This window comes from Camelus dromedarius, chromosome 9 (assembly GCF_036321535.1).
Source record: "Camelus dromedarius isolate mCamDro1 chromosome 9, mCamDro1.pat, whole genome shotgun sequence".
NCBI lineage: Eukaryota > Metazoa > Chordata > Mammalia > Artiodactyla > Camelidae > Camelus > Camelus dromedarius.
The window spans coordinates 14,785,305-14,806,942 of record NC_087444.1 but is presented as its reverse complement, the minus strand read 5'-3'; the positions used below and the strand labels follow the sequence as shown (position 1 = coordinate 14,806,942).

Sequence of the window (21,638 nt, the reverse complement as noted above, 5' to 3'; positions counted from 1 at the left end):
TCTGTGAAGCCCTCCCTGTCATGACCCAGCAGAGCCGACCCCTCCCTCTGGGCCCCCATGTCTGTCTGCTCCAGGACCTCTGCACACTAGGATGTAACCCACCATGTGAGAATTAACAGTCTGAGTATCTGCGCCCTCCACACCCCAACCAGCACAGGGCTGGTTGTGGAAGGAAGGAAGCAAGGAAGGAAGGAAAGAAGGAAGGAGGGAAGAAGTGAGGGAGAGAAGGAAGGAAGTCCATCAAGGGAGTCTGGTCTTGTGTCATTAAGAAGGAGCTTACATCAGGAAGGCACCCTGTCATCTTGAGAGAATGGAGAAGCCAAGGCCAGGAGAAAGAGTGACTTCACTGACCCTTGAGCCGCCCAAAGGTCACATGTCCTCCTTATTTCTGGCCTTCCCCTGTGAGGACATTACTCAGCAACCCCTCAGCTCCACCCACTCCTCGTGGCTCTATTCAGGAAGGGACAGCCAGTGGAGTCATCCTTCCTGCCTCGGTCCTTTTTTTCCACTGTCCAGGGAATCTGTAAAGCCACCTTCCTCCTCACCCTTGTCCCTGTCCCTTGCCCCCAGAGAGGCCAACTGGGTTCTCCCTTAGACCTCTCTTCACCCTCAGATGGAGCCAGGGGTGTGGCCAAGCCTGAACCAGTGCCTCGCTCCCACCTTTGGGGCCCTGTGTTTAATGAGGACAACAGCACAATGGTCCTGCTGCCCCCCTTCCTCGAGCCAAGGGCTGACACCCCAGCCCTCCCTCTGTGGAACCAGCCCACTCCCATGTGGAGCCCATGGAACACCGCTCAGGGAGCCCCAAGGGAAGGCTACCCCAGCTTGTTGTCCAGCCCTGTTGGGTGGCAGACCATCATGCTCCCCACCTCCCACCTCAGGGGCAGCAGGATGCTTGACATCCTACCATTAGAATCCATTCCTCTATCTCTTTGAGGAGCCAGTTGGCAGAGATGGAGCCTACTGGAAAAGGCAGATCTTGGGGTGGGCACTGGCTCCTGGGCATGGCATAAGGATCAAGGGTGACCCTTGGATTCTCAGGCTGGGAGAGCTGGAAGCCAATGATATGTTAACCTGAGAGAGAAAGGAAAAGAAAGCTTGACTTTCCATTCCTGCCTTGGGGCACCCCTGGAGGCTAGGGCCCGAGGGAGAGGGCAGAGCATGACATAGTTGGCCCCAGAGGGGTTAATCTTGGCTGCCCAGCCTCTGTGCAGAAAGAGGCTCCTCACCTGTGCCTTCTGGGTAGAAGGGGAGGTGGAACCAACGCTGGCCTGGGGCAGCTCAAGCCACAGACTCCTCCAGGAAGCCTCCCGCCCCAACTCCCTCACATCTCCACCCTTCCTTGAATCCTATTCCGGATCCCAGGAAGCCACCTGTGCTGGCACGGGGTACAGGCCACTGACTCATCCACAAGAACAGTGGCCTCCCCGATCACGCTCGCACCAGCCACATCTGTTCTCTGCACCTGCTCAACTCTCCAGCCAAAATAGCGCTCTCCAGCTCAGGAGAAGACAACCCATCTGGCCCAGGCCAGGGCTGCTGCACCACTGGTCCCCGCTGCTCAGGGCACGCATCATAGAATTCTTCCATGAGGTGTGTGACACTGTGCTCCAACTGACATTCTTAAACTGCTCTCCCCACGCCACTCCACGGCCACACTCAGCCTGAGTCCCCAGGCTGTGGGGATGATGTGGATATACAGGAGTCCCTCCCCCTGCACTAGACAATGGCTTTGAGGAACTCAAATGGCCATGGAATACTTTGGCCTTTGCAACTAAGACCATGAGACATCAAGCCATCATGGCCTTGGCAGCCCCAAACCACCCACGGGCCTGGCTTTACCTGCAGGAAGGAAGTGAGGCATGTCCATCACCCTGACCTCTCTGTGCTCAGAACCAGCTGAAATGGATCTGCTGTCCCTGCCTAAAGGGACAGAACAGCAGGGGACCCTGTGCCCTGACGGAGGTCACAGGGTGAGGACAACACTGGGAGCTCTTGTCCCCAAAGGCAGGCCCAAGAAGATACAATCTTTTAATTACATGCTCAGGCTTCCTAGGCTGCCGGCCAGGGTACATTTAGCCCTCAGCCTCCTCTACAGACCAGCAGAAACACTGCTTCCCTCTGCCCTGATCCTCTCTGGGGAAAGAGGGATCCAGGGACCCCAGGACAGAGGAAAGGAGGCAGCAGACCCACTGGGGCTGGACTTGGAGCTCTGGTCTCTGGGGAGTGGGTGAGGGGTAGGAGTGGGGCGCAGATCATTTCAGCACTCCCTTTGCAGCACGCCCACTCGGGCTGTGCCAAGACCTGGTTGGGGCTGGGGATGGAAGCAGCATCAATCCTGCCTCCCTGGAACGCCTAAACCCTCTGGTCCGGATTCTCTGAAGGCCATCTCATCGGCCTGCTGTACCCAGGCAGTTACAGAGTGTATGAAGCAGCCCTGCTTAAGACAACGGGGAGGATGGGCTCTATGGGGAGAGACCTGAAGAGGGGGGCCCATCCTCTCCTGCCCGAGGGACTCAAGATTTTTACGCACTACTTTTGCTGGGCCAAAAAATAGCATCAGTCCTGTCCAGTTTGTGACCCTTTCACCTGGTTTCCTTTCATCTCCCAAGGATCCCAGCCCCGATGCCACCAGCTCCTCTGAATCCAGGTGAGCAGGAGCAGGACGCTGGCAGGTCCTGCGGGGTGGGGCTCCACCCTTCGGAGGAGCTTCCTTGTGCAGTGTCTCTTTAAGTCAGGTGACAACTGCAGAACATGAGCGTTAGATTTTGTTGTTTAGGGCTTGCTGTCTCTCTCAAGAAGCTCAGGAAACCAACTTGGATTTGTAGAGCAGTTATGCGCTTATGAAGGGCTTTCCCGTATCAAAGCACGTCTAATCCTTTTAGCTTACAGAGGGGAAGTCTGGGATGCAGAGGGAGTAATGCCTCATCTCAAACCTGGGAGAACCGGGGCTGGAGGTCAGGTCTCCTCACCCAAGTTCTAGGCTCTTTCGTCCAACCAGCCAGGCTGGCCCTGCACTGATGCAGCCGGTGTGGACACTGGTTCTCTTCACCCTCCGGCTCAAGGTCATGGCCTTTGCAAAGCCCCCGGGCAGGAAGAGAAGATGGATGGCACCAAGGGAGAGAGCATGCTGGGCACTGGCCTCTACAGGCCACTGCAGCCCTGACCATGAGAAAGCTGGATGGCTCCCCTGCCAGTGAGGCCTAAGTCTCAGCCTAGGGCCTGCCCAAGACAGCTCACTTTGCACAAAGAAAAGGCCTGGGCCACTAGTGAGCTTAGCCTCCCCACCCCTGCTTCAGCCAGCAACATATTGTAGGAGGTGAGAGTACATATCCTGGAGCTCTTCACCCTGGGTTCAAATCCCAGCTCAGCTCCCTGATAGCTGTGTGACCTTGGGCAAGTTCTTAACCTCTCTGTGCCTCAGTTTTCTCATTTGTAAAATGAGGACAATAGTATTAGTACTTACCCCATAGGACAGTCACGAGAAGTATATGAGTTAATACATGCGAGGTGCTTAATATAGTGCCTGACACATTGTAAGAGCTACATCAGTAGTTGATGTATTATTACTGTTATTGTTATTATTACTTTATGACCCAAGAGAGACTAGGGATACCACAGCAGGCCAAAACATAAGGCTCCTGGGGAGATTCTATGGAAAAGGGACCTGTTATGCAAGGGACTGTCATCCCCCATGGGCGAGTGGCTCACCACGGGGGTTACATCAAGTGGAAACTGCCATTAATAGTAGTTCCCCCTTGGGTCCAGTCACAAACCCACAGAGCACGAGGGGGTGAGAAATTTTACTATTGTTGGAGTGAAAAATGTCACTACTGGGCAGAAATCCATTTTTAGAACCTGAGAAGTTATTTTGAGCAGAGGGTTGATGTTATTTTTTTTTTTTTAACAACCTCTGCACTCTAACAATACAGGCACAGGGGCTCTGAGGAGAAACCAGGGCACAGTGGGGAGCCTTGCTACTCTTCTGTGGTTGCTAGGCAACGCCTCTGGCCTCCCACCCTGGGGAGGCCCAGTGGAGAGCAAAGGATGGGCTCCACGGACCCCCAATGATCCCTCGTCACAAGTGCCAGGGTTCGTTACATGTCCCCGAGACTCTCTCAAGGGTGTCTGGAGAAAGCAACTTCCTTTTCTTTTCAGCGGGGACAATGTCTAATTAGGCAGGCAGATCAGCAGGGGAGAGCATTTTGCACAGCCTCAGGCATGCCTCACTTTCTAAAGCTATATGAGTTTCCTATGGCAGCTGGAACAAATCGTCATGAACTTGGTGGCTTAGCACAACACAAATGTATTCTCTCATAATCCTAGAGGTCAGAAGTCCAAAAGCAGTATCACTAGGCCCAAATCAAGGTATCTGTAGGGTTATGCTCCCTCCAGAGACTTTAAGGGAGAATCTGTTCCCTGCCCCTTGCAGCGTCCCATGGCTGCCGGCATCCCTTGGCTTGTGGCTGCATCCTTCCAGCCTCTGCCTCTGTGGTCACATTGCCTTCTCCTCTTCTATCTGTGCCAAATCTCCCTCTGCCTGTCCCTTGTGGGGACACTTGTGATTGCATTTAGGACCTACCTTGATAAACCCAAAGCATCCCTCTATCTCAGAATTCTTAACTTAGTCTTACATCTGCTAAGAACTTTTTTCCATATAAGGTAACATTTATAGATTCCAGGGAGGAGGATCTGATATCTTTGAGGATCATTATTCATCCTGTATTATCCAAGCCAATGTCTTTGTCCAACAAAATCAGACAGCAGGTCACCACTCAGTCCCTGCGTGCTGCCACTCTCCCTCTGGCATCATACACCAGGGTATGAACAACCGAGCACACAGCACTGACCTGAGGTCCTGCCCATCCTGGAGGTGGCTTGTATGGACCCGCAAAAAGGCCAGTCTTGGAGCTTCTGGGAGGAGTTGGGGGGTTGGACTGCACACTCAGGCAATGACAGCTCCTTTGAGGCCTCCAGTTACCGCCACAAAAGGAAACAGGGAACTATCGACCAGATCCCAGGACTATTAAAAATTCGATGAAGAAATGGAAAAAAATAGCAGATGCTAATTCTTCAGAATCCCAGCCTCCAGAGATAATAAAACATTTGTTGTATAAGGGGATCTTCCTTCTAGACCTTTTTCTCCTCAGATAGAACCATATACTTATAATTTTTAAAAGCAAAAGTGAAATTAGACTACTTACGCTGTTCTTCAACCTTTTTTTTTTTTTCAATAAATTGTATCTCTTGGTGCTTTTCAGGGCACTACATGTAGCATTTCCTCCATCTTTCTAAAGGCCACTGAGGAGGGACCATGAGCAGTTCCTTACTGATGGGCATTTAGATTGTTTCTGATTTTTCAGCTGAAACAAACATGGTGAGATAATTCAGTGAGGTACTAATATCTGGCTTGCTCGCTTTGCTACAGGAGGCTCACGAAGATGGGGAGGCATTTTTCTCTTCCCTTCACACACCACCCCAACTCATACCAAAGCAATCAAGCCTTGGGTGAAAAAAGTCAAGGCTTCCCTAGCTCCCAGGAAGACTTAATAGGTCTTTGTTTTCCAAGGCTGAACCTCACAGAAACAAGGAAATGGATTGTCAGAGAGGGGGAGGGGTTCTGTGTTTGTGAGGAGCTTCCACTGCAAACTCACAAACATCTCCTCTCCTACTGGCTTAGACAATAGAGAGAATGTATTGTCTCCTGCATCAGAAAAGCCCAGGCGCTGAGTGGAATTTAGGTGTGGTTTGATCCAGAGGTTCACGATATCATCAGGCTCTGGTTTTGTTTTTCTGAGGTTCTTTTGGCTCAGTCCTGTTCTGTGGGTTAGCTCTGTCCACAGAATCATTTTTCTCCTTGCAGTGAACAGACCTAGAGCAGTTCAGGGCCCATATTCATTCATGACACTATCCACAGAAAAAGAAAAATCTCTGTGCTAGACTCTTCCCAGGAAAACTCCTGAGATGCACCCTGATTGGACCAGTTTAGGTCACGTGTCCACCACTGAACTAATCACTGTGGTGGGGAGATGGACTGTCATGACAGATTTAATCTAGATCATGTGCCCTGTCACCCCAGGGTTTCCAGAGGGTTTAACCCTCTGGGGTCAGAAGAGCTGATGGCTTTTCCAAAGTCGGGGGATTTTTCCAATAAAAATTAGGAGGTTGGGAAAGGGGAAGTAGTGAGGAGTGGGAACTGAGGACATAGCCAATGGGTGTTCACAAGCATCTTTAAGGGTGGAGGGGCTCAAAGTGGCCCTGCTTAGGGATAAACAAGTGGGTTTTCTGGGCTGTGTAAATGCTACATCCTGATGCCTATAGAATCCTGAGTGGGTAGAGCCCAAGCACAAGTGTGTGAGGAGCAAATTCACGCCGACTCCCCACGTGTGAGCATGTACCCAGATGCCAGGACAAATTTCTAGAACTAGAGCTGTTGGGTCAAAGGGCAAAGTCAAACTTTAATAGGTATTGCTAAGTTACCCTCCAAAAAGGTTTTTGCCCATTTCTCCTTCCAACAATACAGGCTCTTAAAAGGCCCATTAACCCACCTCTTGTCAGTAAGTACCAAAAATTACCCATCTTTCTAAAGTGTCCCATCTCAATAGAGTTAATTTGATTTTTAAAATGATAATATCTTTGAACATACTTACTAATTATAATTCCTCTTCCATGGATTACCTGCTAGTGGCCTTTGTTCATTTTTCTATTGAGTTGTCTTTTTGTTATTGACTTGTGAAAGCTCTTTGTAGATTAGGGCTATAAACCCTTTGTTTAATCTGTTGCAAACATTTTCCCCAGCTTGTCCTTTGCGTTTTGACTTTGTACGTAGAGCTTTTGTTGTCAGAACTTTACAAATTGTACGTGGTTCCATGTATCAGGCTTTTCTGGTTTTCTGCCTAAAAAGGTCTTACCCTAAAATAACAAAAAATGGTCACCCGAGGTTTTTTCATGACTTCTGTGGTTTGTTTTTGCATTTAAATATTTCACTTATCTGGAATTTTTTATAATTGTATTCGATACGTGCGGCAGGGATGAATTTTCTTTTTTTCAAACAGTTGGAAGAACTGTGTGCGACTCCAGAACCTCTGCAACTTTCTTGCTGTTCTGATTTTTGTTAACATCTCATTTCCATGGAGCAATGAGAAGGGATTAGCAGGAACATGGATGGAGCTTGTCTTCACAGTCAGGGACAGCCAGGAAAGGGGGATGAAGTGAGACTGGGATGCAGTCTTCAGACATGTTGGGAGGATGCGGTGTGGTGCCCAGAGGAGGCAAGAAGAGTCACGTTCCTCTTGAAAAGAGTTCAGGGAGCAAGGGACAGACCCCCGCAGTGCTGACCGCACCCCACGCCCCATAGCAGATTGCCTTCTGCGCTTCTGCCACCTCTTTCCAGTCCTTCCGCCCAGAGGTCCAGGCTCATTCGCGGTGTTCCTTCCACAGGTGCTGACTGACCGCCTACTCTAGCCCAAGAGAAAAATCACATCTGGTCTGGTGATAACGGAAGTTTGTAAAAATAACCGCGAGACAGCAAGAGGAATGCTTGTGGGGACACGGCCCGGCTGCAGGAGGCAGGAAATCATTTTAGGATTTCCTTCAGACACAGCATTTAAAATTTCGTCCTTCAGTGAAAAAGTCTTTCACTGACTGTTGGAAAAATGAAAATGGCTTTGTTATTAACAGTTGTGCCCACCTGTGCCTTTCCTGAAATGGCTTTTCTGGCTGTGTTGCCTGCCCCTTTTGGGAGAGGTCAGAGGTCAGAACACCCTACGGGAAGGGCACCACTGTTAGCAGCCATCCTGGAGGGTGGCTGGAGGGGCTGGAGGTCGAGGGCTGCAAGCAGCTTCCACACTACGGTGTATGCATCTGACCGTACACATCCGCATTGCCCTGGGACCACCTTTCAGGTGGCCTTCCTCATTGGAAGGCGCAGATTTTGCATCTTGGTGTGGCACGTGCTCCATGAATGGCTGAATCAGTGAATGAGTCAGTGATGGTGGAGGGCGGGCTAGGGCGCTGAGGCCGCAGGGCTGTCCGAGGGCCAGGCCCAGCTGAGGACCACGTGGGGGCAGAGCCCACAAGGGAGACCCGAGTGCAGTCTGTTGGGGGAACATGGCCCCTTACCTCTGCTTCCTTGCACCCAGGGTTATCTGAGAAATGGCCATCACCACCGAGTCCCGGGCCTGTCACCCTCTCTCCCCTGGGCGAGTAACCTCCAGTGGGCAGCTCCTCGCACGATGAATGGCAGCCGATCCTCCCTCAGAAGCTTTAGCAACTGCCTCCGCACTGGTCACCCACCCGCATTCCCGGAGCCCTTTCCTGCTGACTCACTGCAGGCCCCTTCGGTCCAAGCTTCCTGCCAGAAGCCCAGGAGGCTAGAGGGAGGAGGCCACGGACACTGCCTCAGGAGCCAGGAATGCTCTGCTGGGCGGGAAGCAGAGCCGACTAACTTCCCAGTTCCTGCTGCTCTGAAGGGATGACCAGGAAGTGGACAGTCTAGGGGCTGAGTGTACGCCTCTGTCCCTGACGCAGTCACCACCAGGCCCTCACTCACCCCCACCCACTCGCATTTCAGAGAACAAGGCTCCCCCAGCCCCCTGCCCCTGCTGCTCGTGTCAAAGCACTATTCAGGGTCTGCCCTGTTACTCCATGTCCCGTGGGATTGCCTGTGACGGCGTGTGGTTGTTCACAGTTGCCTGCGACTGTGTGTTCTCGTGTGCCAAGGAGTGTGGTTGAATGTGGCTGGTGGTTGGGTAGGGTGGTATGAGTCTGTGCGTGGCCGTGTGTGATTCAGAATCCCCATCACAGTGCAGTTGTGTGCGATTACACGCAGATGAACGGTGTGAGTGTGAATGGATGTGGTTAAGTCCCACCGTGCACGGTGTGGGTGGTTTCATGTGCTTGTATGTTACGGCCTGTGAGGGCCTGCTCGCCTGTGGTTATGTGTGACTACGTGGCTGTGTGCTGCTGATGGCCGCGGTGTGTGATGGAGTGTGTTTGTGGGTGGCTGTGTGTGACTGGGTGGGCTTCGTGTGATTCTTCAGGACCATGTGTGTTCCATGGCACAGGCCCAGGGAGGTGAGGGGTCTGCAGCCCATATACCTGGTAGGGGAGGGACAGGGGTGTAGGGGTGTGTGTATGTGTGTGTGTGTCTGTTGTATGCTTTCTCCTTTCCTAGTTGCCTCCCCTGGGCAGCCTGTAACTTTTGAAAGGAAGTAAAATTAGTTTTTAGGATGTTCTTCCCCTGGGTCACTGATCAGTTTCAGAGAGTTTTCTTGGAACAGGCCTGACTTCGAGTAATGCCAGCCCATCTGAGCCCTCGCAGCAGCTCCCAGTGCTAACAAAGTCCCAGCACAGCCCTGGCTCAGGCCCAGGTGGCCTCCCGTCTGCAGGACACAGCTAGTTTCTCTTGGCCCCAGCCCTCAGCCCTCCCCATGCCTAATCTGTGCAAAAGGGACACAGATGCCCAGCTCTCCTTCCTTTTCCACCCTCAAGTCATGCTTTTGAAGGGGCTCATCACCCACTCCTTCAGACAAAGCAGAAGGGATAACAAAGCATCCCACATGAAGGACTTAGGAATGTTTCAGACTTTCACAGGCCCTTACAGTCCTGGCCCCTGAGCTACTGCCTCTGGGCTTCTGGCCTCCACTTTTCTACCTGAGGAAGGTGAGGGACCGTCCCTCACCACCATCACCACCCCTCCCACAGCTGAGATGAGCCTTCTGCCTCTCTGAGAGACTCCAGCCCTCAGGGCCTTGGCTCTGCCCAGAGATGACAGAAATGATTCCTCTGGTTTGTCTTCTACAGATCAGAGTTGGGCATCAGCTGCCCAGATGTGTGACCCTCAAACTGATTCTGCCCCTGCTGGCAAAGAGTATCTATGCTTAGGGTCTGGATGGGCTGTGTGATCAGTTCTGTGCCAGGCTGAGGATGAGCAAGGTGGTGCCGAGTCAACAGGATGCTGGAGAAAGTGCTGGAAGCAGGAGTAGGGGGAAGGCAGAATGGAGGGTGGGGAGACAGTGCTCTGTAGAGAGAACTGGGCTAGGGCCAAGTGTGCCCCAGCAACACCAGGGGGCCCATGGACCCTGGAGGGTGAGGCGTCATCCAAAGAAGACCCTGGACCAGCAGCTCAGGATACCTAGGCTCTGTTCTAACTCTGCCACCCAGCAGCTGTGTGACCAGAGGAAGCCGCTTTCCCTCTCTGGGCTTTAATTTATCTACTCTGAAGACTGAAATGACAGAGGAAATGAAATATGGAAGAAGTAGGCGCTCGATAGACTTGAGCCCTCATCCCGCATCCTAAAAATAGTTGTTCACTCCTTCCCAGGGATCTAAGGCTCTTCCCAGCCCAGATGGTCTACGTCTCTGAAGGAATCCATCTTTTCTTCCTCCATTAAAACTGGCAGGGCTCACCACACCCAGATCCCAAGGAGACCCTGCTTGGAGTGGGCAGGGGTGGTGAGGTGGGGTGGAGTTGAACACTAAGAAGGGAAGAAGGTCTGGGGTGGAGGAAGGTGGGCAAACATGGGGAGATTCCCAGAGCAGGACCTGACACAGGTATCTACTTATCCTTCCTGACTTGTCCATCCAGCTGGCTCCTGTTCCCTCCCTCCCCACCAGCCACAACCTGCCCTCTGGGGCAATGGTGCTGGACCCAAATCATTCTGGTTACTTTTGTGGCTCAACACTTGAGAAGCATTCACACCAAATTCCACATCCCAAGCCCAACAAGCTAAGCACCAGAGGCTAGAAAAAATTAGTAGGATACAGAGCTTATCTTCTAAGAACTTTTTTTTTTAATTGAAGTATGGTCGATTTACAATGTTGTGTTAATTTCTGGTGTGCATCATAGTAATTCAGTTATATATGTTCCTTTTCATATTCTTTTTCATTATAGGCCATTATAAGATATTGAATATAGTTCTCTGTGCTATACAGTAGGACATTATTTTTTTAATCTATTTTATATATAGTAGTTAGTCTCTACAACTAGTTAGCATCTACAAACTTTTAACTACAATAGTAAGGACAACTATTGATTGAACTAGTTAATACCACATGGCAAATTCAACTGCCTTCAAGATCCAGACAGATGATATAAATGGCTGAAGCAGCCTGGTGGAAGCAATAGGGCATGGTGGGGTCTGGAGACCAACTGTGGACCAACATTTCCCATTTCAAAGTGGGCCAAAGAAGAGACAGCTGCTCCTAGCTGCCTTTTATGGCATTGGCTGAGTTCTCACTAAGTGCCAGGCACTGTGTGGAGTGCTTCTGTGCTTTCTTTCACTTAACTCTCTCGAGAATTCTATGAGATACAGACTAGTATTGTAGAAGAGAGATTCTAAGGTGACCCCCATGACCCGTACATCCTCGTGTTCATGCCTCTGTATAATCCCCTCCCACTAGGGTATGACAGGACCTAAGACTTGTTTCTAACCAATGGAATAACCAGTATGTCAGTATCTAACCAGTAATGGCAAAGGTGGTGGGATGTCCCTTCCCTGATCACAACATGTTATAAAGACACAGTCTTGCCAGCAAACTGGTGCTAGGGACTCCCTCTCTCGCTGACTTTGAAGATGGAAGACCTCATGTTGTGAAAGGGCCTGTGGCAAGGAACTGTGGGTGGCCTCTAGAGACCAAGAGCAGCCCCAGCTGACAACCAGCAAGATCTCAACCCTTTAACCACAAGGAGATGAATTCTGCCAATGACCTGTGTGAGACTATTAGTGAACTCATCCCCATTAGAGCCTCCAGATGAGATGCCAGCTTAGCTGTGCCCAGACTCCTGACCCACGGACACTGTGAATAACAAATATGTGGTGTTTTAAGTTTTTACGTTTATGATCATTTGTATGAAGCAGTGGAAACACTAATGATAGTATTATCCCCGTCTCACAGATGAGAAACCTGAAGCTCAGAGACTGATCAGAGTCCCCAAATTAGTAGAAGGCCCAGCAGGGACCAGAGCCCAGCCTCCAGCCTCCTCAGGCTGATATTCTATCCAGGATCCAGCCTGCCATGCTGGTCATTGTTGTCTCAGTGACCACCTAGTTACAAGAGAGGTAATCTGCACGGTATTGATTGAAATATCACTTCTCCATTTCAATTCAATAATTTGCTGAACCCCTACCATGTGGCCTGCGCCGTGCCAGGTGTTGGTGTTACAGCGGTCAGCAGCACAGACACAGGACCTGCTTTTACTAAGAGGATGGAGAGGTGAAGTATGTGGACAAAGGACGAGGGATGTCGGTGTGACAAGGGTTATAAAACCAGGAGGGATGAGATGAGCTGGGAGCATGTAGTGGGAGAGCCAGCCTCGGCCAAGGGCCAGGGTCAGTCTCCTTGAGGAAGTGACACACAGGTCCCTCGGGGGCGGGCCTGGTAGGGAGTCAGCCTGTCTGTGTTGTGAGTGAGTGAGTGGGTGGGTGAGTGGGTGAGTGGGTGAGCGTTCCTGGTCGAAGGTCCCCAGGGAAGGGGCTTCTTCCAGCAATGTGAAATCATCCTGTTTCCCTGCACTGGCTTCCAAGATGCCTTGTCCCAAGGACTCAGGGTCTGACTGGTCTGTGATGCTGAAGACCTGGAGCATCACTTCCTGGATGCATCACGTGTGGACGGGGTAGGGGTGAAAGTTGCTTAGCTGTTACTCTCATCCCTTGAACGTCCCCAGACATCTGGCGGGGAAGAATGGCAGGTGGGGGTTGGAGGCAAAGCAGGCAGATAGGGGAGGGGTGACGGTATGAGCAGAGGCAGAGAGAAGAGCAGGAATTAAGCCCCCAGACTCCACCCCCTGCCCCCCCCCCACCAAGGGCCCAGCTGCAACTTGTGATGACTCAGCAGATCCGGGGGCCTTGCTGATAAGCTGGCAGGATGGTGTGGATCAGGCAGAGTCCCAGCAGGAAGCAGGCAACATACTCCAATTGGACCATTTGAGGAGCATGCAATGAAGAGATTCTTTGCAAAGGTAAGGCCAGGGTGTAGGAAAGGACCGCAAGAACCTGGACCAACAGCTGCTGTCTCTTCCACTGCTAGGCCTGGGGAGGTGACCAGAGGTGCTCTGAGAGGAAAGGCTGATTGAACAGATCTGAAGCCTCAGTTGAGGGGTGCAGCCAGACTGTGGCGAACCCACGGGGGGCCTCAGGGGGAATAAGTGCCTCCTCACTCTCCTTTCTGCCTCCCATACGCTGGCGGTGGTCCCCGCTGGTCAAGGCAGAGAGTGAGGGTACCCATCAAAGCAATCCCACAGGTCAGCCTCTGGGGCACAGAGTAGGGTGGAGAAGCAGGGGAGCAGACCTGAAAGAGAGAAGAGACTCAGTCCCAACGCCCCCCTTTCCCAGCTAGGGACTCTGGACCAGCCGCTCAGCATTCCTGGGCCTCAGATTCTGTCTCTGTGAAAAAGAACAGTGAGCATGCTTACATTGTTCTGAATTTGAAATTTGATGATGAAGGATGCCAGCTTGGAGCCCCGTGTGCATTGTGCATTGGCCAGCTGCCCATGCACTTGGTTTCCAAGGGTCAGCAATGAGAACACAAAATTGGGGCCACTAAGGAGCCAGACACCCTGGACATCTGAACAATGCACTGATGAGAGGCTTGCTTAGCTGGTCTTGGAGGCCCTGCCAGGACTGGAACCCAGAAACTGCAGGGGCCCAAGGGGCGTGTTTGAGTGCGCACATGTGTGGCCTATAGACGTGGGAAGGGCAGTTCCTGGCCTCTGAGACCCTCTGGAGAGAAGCAGCAGCAGGCCTGTCGCAGCACAGGGTCCGCACTCAGGATAGCCGAGGTGGGTGGAGGAGCAGACCACCCCCCCTGGAATCACGCACCCAGTGAGAAGGGGACATGGCAGCACTGGTCCACTTCACCCTGTGCAAGTCCTCCCAGGCACCCCAGACACGTGTCATTTAGGTGGGACCCTGGCACCAACAGGGAGGGATGCACCACCTCACAGGGCAACCAGGGCAGCTGGGCAGCTACCTGTCCCTGGGTGTCCGGGCCCTGCAGGGGACAGCCCTCAGACCCTTAAGGACAGACTCCAGGCCCTCACCCCACCTCTGCCTGCCTGTGACATTGCTTCCGTGCCTAGAACAAAGGCCCCTGGTAAAACCCACAGGCTGCTACCCTTTATTTATCACCTGCATCTGAAGTTCACAGGAAGAGGGTTTTTCAAAGCATCAAAGTCAGGATGGCACTGTGGTCAGTTTTTCAAAAGAAAGGAAACCATAAACGATCAAAGAACTGCAGGTGCAGCAGATTAAGGCCCTGCCGGGTTGGGATGGGGCCGAGGGAAAAGAAGGGTGCACATGCCTGGAGTGGGGGCTGCCGCGTTCCCAGCTCTCGGGGCAGGAGCCGAAGGAGCAGAGAAGGAAACAACTGAGGGAAGGAGAGACGGGGCTGCCCCTACTGCTTTTCAGGTCGAGAGATGACAGCGCGCATGGCCATGGCCGGGGTCCTTGCCAGCTCTTGCCCGCACCTGTAATCACCTCCTAACTGTTCACCCACCACGGTTTGCTGCCTCCAACTCCAGCCTCCGCGCCACAGTGGCAAATTTCCTTCTTCTGAGCAACACCGTTTTTTTGTGCTTCTCCATCTCAGGTGCATCCCAGAGCTCCAAATGGAAAACATTAAGTTTCCACCTCTCTGATGAGACTGTGGCGGAACTTACCGAGTTGCTTATAAAAAGTGTGGGCTCTAAAGTGGTTCATTTACTGCCTGTATTTTCCTTTTGCTTCATTTTTCTCATTTCTTTTTCATTTATCTTGCTGCCTTGAATGAGAAAAAACTTTTTTTTTCTGAAGTTGTGAAATGTTTCAAAAATTTGGAAAAAGCACAGGGAATTATATAGCGAACACCCCGTACTCACCTACCAGCTTTATCAATTCTTAACTGATGGCCAGAATTTTTTTTTCTTCTTGTTGCGATAAAATATACTAACACAAAACTTACCTTTTTAACCATTTCAATATGACATCTCTCCTATGCCCTGCCCTTCTCTAGAGGTAATCACTATTCTGAATTTGATTCTCCTATAAAAGTGATATATATGTGTTATAAAACAATCCATATAGTGGAGAAGAATATAAAGCAAAAACTAAAAATCTTCCCACCATCCTCAGCCTGAAACTCACTCCCCCTAAAGTAATCATTGTTAAAGCTTTCTGTGAATCTTTCCAGGTATTTTTAAGATACATATGAACTATACTGGCTTGTTTTCTTTCTTTATACATCTGAACTTACACTCTGCATCATGTTCTCCAGTGTGCCTTTTGCTCCCAGTGATCGCTGTTTCTTGGACCTTTTTCCATGTTAGTACTGCTAAATCTGCTGTGTTCTTTTTAACAGCTGCATGAGATTCTACTTTATTTAATAGTTTCCCATGCATGGGTATTTAGGTGGTTTCCAGCTCCTGAGCTATTCTAAACAAGCCTCCACTGAACATCCTTGACATATAGTTTTGCTCCTTTGTAGGCATACTGTGTATCTACAGAAGAGAGACCTAAAAATAGAGTTTCTAGGTTAAAAAGTATTGAGCATTTGACACCTTGAAAGATATTGCCAAACCCCCCCTCTAAAAAATGATCAACTCAAACATCAACAAACAGCATGTGAGAGTTTCTGTTTCCCTACATCCTCAAGAACACGTCTTTTCATCCCCCTGTTGGCCTTTTGTTTATTTTCTTCTGTAAGCTGCCTGCTCTTATCCCTTTTGAACCCTAGCGTTTCATGGGCTTTTTTTTTTTTAACATTTGAATCTTTACTCCATCTGGAATTAAGTTTAGATGCAGAGTGAGATAGACATTCTTTTTGATTAACAATTATTGATGTCCCTACTCTATGAATAGACCGAATTAAGTACCAAGATAAAGAGAAAAGTGGATTTCTCTCCATTCCTAACCAGCCATAAGCTATCTGATTTTGCCCCCTCACTTAGAACAAGCTGACATCGAGGCTCTAGGTGAAGAAATGGAACGTCCATAATGGATGAGTGGACACAGAGGCTCTGCAAACATCCAATCAATCATCTGTTAGTTGTTCAACAAACAGGCAGTTGAGGATTCAGTCAATGGAAGCTCAGTTTTTCCCTGAGATCTGTGTTGCGTTTGGGAAGAGGAAGAGGGGTACACACATTCTTGGTGGCCAGAGGAGTTGACCGTGGCAGACTGAAAACGGTCCACCCAAATCCATTCTCCCTCTTCCTTTACAACGGACTTGAAGCTGGGCACGTAGTGTCTGACTAGGGACAGCGTTTCCCAGCCCTGTGCGCTTAGAAGGGGCCGTGTGACTACATTCTCACCAGGGGAATGTGAGTGAAACTGGCATTAGCCTCTCCAGCTATAAGGGTTTTAAAATATGACAAATTCTTCAACTCTCTCCCTGCCAAGTGTTAGGTGTCTATGACCCCTTCTCTTCTATTGGGCTGTCTTCAAACAAGAGGAAAGTGAGAAGTAATGTGACTTCTGAAGCTCGGGCATAGAAGGCTGCGTGGCTTCTACCTTGTTCTCTGGGAACATTCGCTCTTGGAGCCCTGAGCCTCCAGATAAGAAGTCCAGCTCCCCTGAGGCCACCAAGTTGGGGAGGCCACATGTTGGCACCCTGGAACAGGTCCTGCTGAGCCCAGTCCTCTAGTGAAGCACCGGGTGAGTAAAGATGCCTCTAGGCTATTCAGTCCCCAACCATTTGAGTCACCCCCAGTCATCTGAGTCTTCCCAGCTGAGGCCTCAGATGTTGTAGAGCAGAGACAAGACATCCTCCCTCAGTTCTGTCCAAAATTCTCAGCACTCCTCATGGACCCACAGAATCTGTGAGGACAATGAAATGTTGATAGGTGACAGCACTCCATTTTGGAGTGGTTTGTCATTCAGTAATAGATAACTGGAACCAAACCAAGACCTAGAAAGCTCTTCCCCCTTCCTGCTGCAATGACTCAGCCTCAACTATACAGATGACAAATCCTAGGAATGACAGAGCCACAGGATGGAAGGAACCTGGGTCCCCAAAGGACCGTGTGGCGCACTGCTGCCCACTGATTAAAAACACTCACCTTGAATGTTGTATATGAGAGAGGAAGCAATGTCTTTATTCCTTAAGCCAAACAAAGGGAACAAAGATAAAGCAATGAGCAAGGCACACCTGGTCTGGCGGGGAGGGTGGGGGGAGGGGTCACAACCATGGATCAACTGTCCCCTAAATATACAGTTGGTTGTTTAATGACAGTTGTAATCAGTTCTTAGCAGAGATGTACAGAGAGCTGTAAAAACAATTCACAGGGCCTCCCACTCAGTCTGGGTGGACGTGGAAGGCCTGAGGAAGTGATGCAGCTTTGAGGCCAAAAGGGTGAGTAGAAATTAAGTAGAATAATAGGGAGGGAGGAGAGGAAGAATGTTCTGGCACCGAAAGTGGGTAGAGCATATGCAAAGGCTCTGAGTCAGGAAGGAGATGGTGAGTTTGAGAAACTGGAAAAAAAAAAAGCCAATGTGAACCTTGTGGGTCAGGCTGAGGATTTCAAATATGACCTCTCAGGAATAAGAATCCATGGGATAATTCCAGAAGGAGAGCGACTTGATCAGGTCAGCCTCTGGAAGCTGTGTGGGGACAGACTGGGGGCAGGGAGACCACCCGGAAGCTGATGGAAACTCTGTCTATGGTGGGGGGGGGGTGCTGTGGAGAGAAGTGATTGTGTCTGAGAGATACTTAGGAGGTGGCTGACAGGATTTAAGGGGTCAGGGGAGCTTGTTAAGAGAGCAAGAGAGGAGTCAGGGATGAAATACCAGCGAGATGATGTGTGGTCTATGATTAAGTTATGATGTCACGGCCAGAGGAAACCTGGACATGCCCAAGTTCAAAGGCAGCTCAGAGCAGGAGAATGGGGATTGGATTTGTTGGTAGGTGCCTTTGAGCAAGTCACTTTTCACATCTTTATATCTTTGTCTATAATATAGAAACAATCTTCTACACAGGACAGCTTTACCTTTAACATTTTTTATTGATTTATAATCATTTTACAATGTTGTGTCAAATTCCAGTGTAGAGCACAATTTTTCAGTTATACATGAACATATATATATTCATTGTCACTTTTTTTCTCTGTGAGCTACCATAAGATCTTGTGTATATTTCCCTGTGCTATACAGTATAATCTCGTTCATCTATTCTACAATTCTGAAATCCCATCTATCCCGTCCCACCCTCCACCCCCTTGGCAACCACAAGTTTGTATTCTATGTCTATGAGTCTATTTCTGTTTTGTATTTATGCTTTGTTTGTGTTTTGTTTTGTTTTGTTTTTTAGATTCCACATATGAGCGATCTCATATGGTATTTTTCTTTCTCTTTCTGGCTTACTTCACTTAGAATGACATTCTCCAGGAGCATCCATGTTGTTGCAAATGGCGTTATGTTGTCAGTTTTTATGGCTGAGTAGTATTCCATTGTATAAATATACCACATCTTCTTTATCCAGTCATCTGTTGATGGACATTTAGGCTGTTTCCATGTCTTGGCTATTGTAAATAGTGCTCCTATGAACATTGGGGTGCGAGTGTCATCCTGAAGTAGGGTTCCTTCTGGATATAAGCCCAGGAGTGGGATTCCTGGGTCATATGGTAAGTCTATTCCTAGTCTTTTGAGGAATCTCCATACTGTTTTCCACAGTGGCTGCACCAAACTGCATTCCCACCAGCAGTGTAGGAGGGTTCCCTTTTCTCCACAGCCTCTCCAGCATTTGTCATTTGTGGACTTTTGAATGATGGCCATTCTGACTGGTGTGAGGTGATACCTCATTGTAGTTTTGATTTGCATTTCTCTGGTAATTAGTGATATTGAGCATTTTTTCATGTGTCTATTGATCATTTGTATGTCTTCCTTGGAGAATTGCTTGTTTAGGTCTTCTGCCCATTTTTGGATTGGGTTGTTTATTTTTTTCTTATTGAGTCGTATGAGCTGCTTAAATATTCTGGAGATCAAGCCTTTGTCAGTTTCATTTGCAAAAATTTTTTCCCATTCTGTAGGTTGTCGTTTTGTTTTACTTATGGTTTCCTTTGCTTACACAGGACAGCTTTACATATAAGGACAATGGCTGCCTTTATTCACCCAAAAACATTTAGTGAGTGGTGCCCACGACGTGCAGTAAACAAGATAAATGCATAAAGTACATGGTGTGTTAGTGAAAGTGCTAAGGGGAAGAAATCAAGTAGGGAAAGGAGACAGAAGGAAGAGGCACATTTTTCAATAGGATGTTTAAGGTGTACACTCATGAACAGGGTGATCCAGTTTCTGTAGATTCAGAGGGAGGCTCTCCTTTTTTAAAAAAATATTATTTATTTTGCTTTTGTTGGGGGGTGGGTAGTTAAGTTTATTTATTTTAATGGAGATACTGGGGATTGAACAGAGGACCTCATGCATGCTAAGCATGCATTTTACCACTGAGCTATACCCTCCCCTGGGAGTCTCTCCTTTAGAAAATAAATATGAAAATATCTTATTTTTTCCAATTTCACAAAAATATGTGGCCATATGAACAGATTTCTAAGGACTTGAAAGGGGCAGGTATGAGTGAGGGGGGCCCAGAGCATAAGCATCAAGAGTTTTGCAGCAAATCCACCTCTGCTCATGAGTAACAGAGCTGTGGGGAGAGAGGCATGTGACTGTGGGTGTCACTGAAAGAACCTATTTTTGGTAACTTACAGTAAGTCATTCAGTTACTCTAACCCTCAGTTTCCTGATCTGTAAATAGAGATAACAGTATCAGGTCCTTACAAGGTTTTAAGGAGTAAATAATGGCATATAAATCATGTTTCTGGCTCACAGTAATGAGTGGTAGCTATTATTTTAATTTTTATTCCTATCCGACACAGACAGAAAACCACAGACTCAGCCTGAGGGAGGGACCGAAATAAAAAGGGGATTATGAGCCCTATGGGCAGGCGGGCCATGAATTCACTGCCTGTGAATGCTGGGGTCAGTGGCTCTGGGATGCACACACTGTGTGTGTGGCATTTGACCTATGGAATTGGTGTGTGGCAATGGCCTTCATGTGCTACACTCTTGAGCACAGCCTTGTGGAGATCGCACATCCAGGGAGAGGCTAGCTGCCCCTATGGACCTGGATGTGTGAACAGGATGAGCAGAAAGAGAGGAGGCCGGGCATGCAGCTGACATTGTCTTCTTTTCATGACTATTACAACTGTGCCCAGAGCCTTCTCTCTCTCTGCACAATGGCAACTCTTAAGGAAAAACTGCACCGGTTGCAGAAGAAGAGGCAACAGTCTCAGACAATAAAATCATTGTAGTGGGTACTGGACACGTTGGTATGGCACATGCCATCAGTGTTCTGGAAAACTCCTTGGTGTGGAACATGCCCTTGTGGGTGTTTTGGAAGTTAAACTCAAAGTAGAAATGATGCATCTGCAGCCTGGGAGCTTATTTCTTCAGACACCTAAACTGTGGCAGAGAAAGATTACTCAGTGATTGCAATTCTGAGATTGTGATGGTAACTGCAGCAGTCTGCCAGCGAGTGGGAGACAGTCATCTCAGCCTGGTGCAGAGGAATGTTGTCTCTGAATTCACTATTCCTCAGATCATCAAGTACAGCTCCGATTGCATCATAATTGTGGTTTCCAACCCAGTGGATGTTCTCACATATGTTACCTGGAATATAAGTGGATTACTCCAGCATCACATGATTGGAAGTGGGTATAAAATGTGGATTCTGTTAGATGTCACTATTTTACGGATGAAATCTTGGCATTTGTGCCAGCAGCTGCCATGGATGGATTTGTGGAGAACATGGTGACTCAGGTGTGGCTGTTTGGAGTGGAATATATGTGGCAGGTGTTTCTCTCCCGGGAGCTGGATCCAGAAATAGGAAAGAACAACAATAGTGAAAATTGGAAAGAAGTGTGTAATTTGGTGGTTGTAAAGTGCCTATGAAACCATCAAGCTAAAAGTTTACATCAACTGGTCTATTGGATGAAATGTGCCTGATCTCATTGAATGCTTGTTGAAAATTCTATCCAGGATTCATCCAGTGTTGATGGTGGGGAAGGGGAGGCGTGGCATTGAGAACAAAGTCCTCCTGAGCCTTCTGTGTATCCTGAAGGCTCAGGGATTACCCAGGGTTATCAACCAGAAGCTGAAGGCTGATGAGATTGCTCAACTCAAGAAAAGTGCAGATACCCTGGGGGACATCCAGAAGGAGTGAAAAGACCTGTGACTTCTGGGTTCTAGGCTGTAGAAATTTAAGAACTGCAATGGGATTAACCGTGAGACTTCAGTTTGCATCCACGTATATGGATCACAGTTTGCTTTTATCTCCCTAGATCTGTGAATTTGGGCTCTCAGACTCAAAGCCTGTGCTTTGTTTAATGCTTGCAATATAAGCCTTTGAACAAATAAAAATAACTGTTGTAAAAAAGAAAGAGGAGGAGGGAGGGAGAGAGGGAGGAAGGGAGGGAGGAAGGCAGGAAAGAAAGGGTGGAGGCTGGGGGCTTGGGCGGTTCTGGATTCTAGTCCTGCTTCTGTCTCTGCCAACCTTCACCCAGTTGAGCTGCCACTTACGGCCAGACGGTCCTAACTGCGCTGCACAAGGGGGTTGGGAGGACATAAGGTGCAGGCACGCACAGAACGGGAGGTTCCTGCACCTGCCTT

The 21,638-nt window shown here is 49.1% G+C and overlaps 1 pseudogene; it reads left to right on the top strand.

The window, feature by feature from the left end:
* Positions 1 to 20,206: 20,206 nt before the first annotated feature.
* Positions 20,207 to 21,205, top strand: LOC135322158 (L-lactate dehydrogenase B chain-like; annotated as a pseudogene).
* The last annotated feature ends 433 nt before the right edge of the window (positions 21,206 to 21,638 follow it).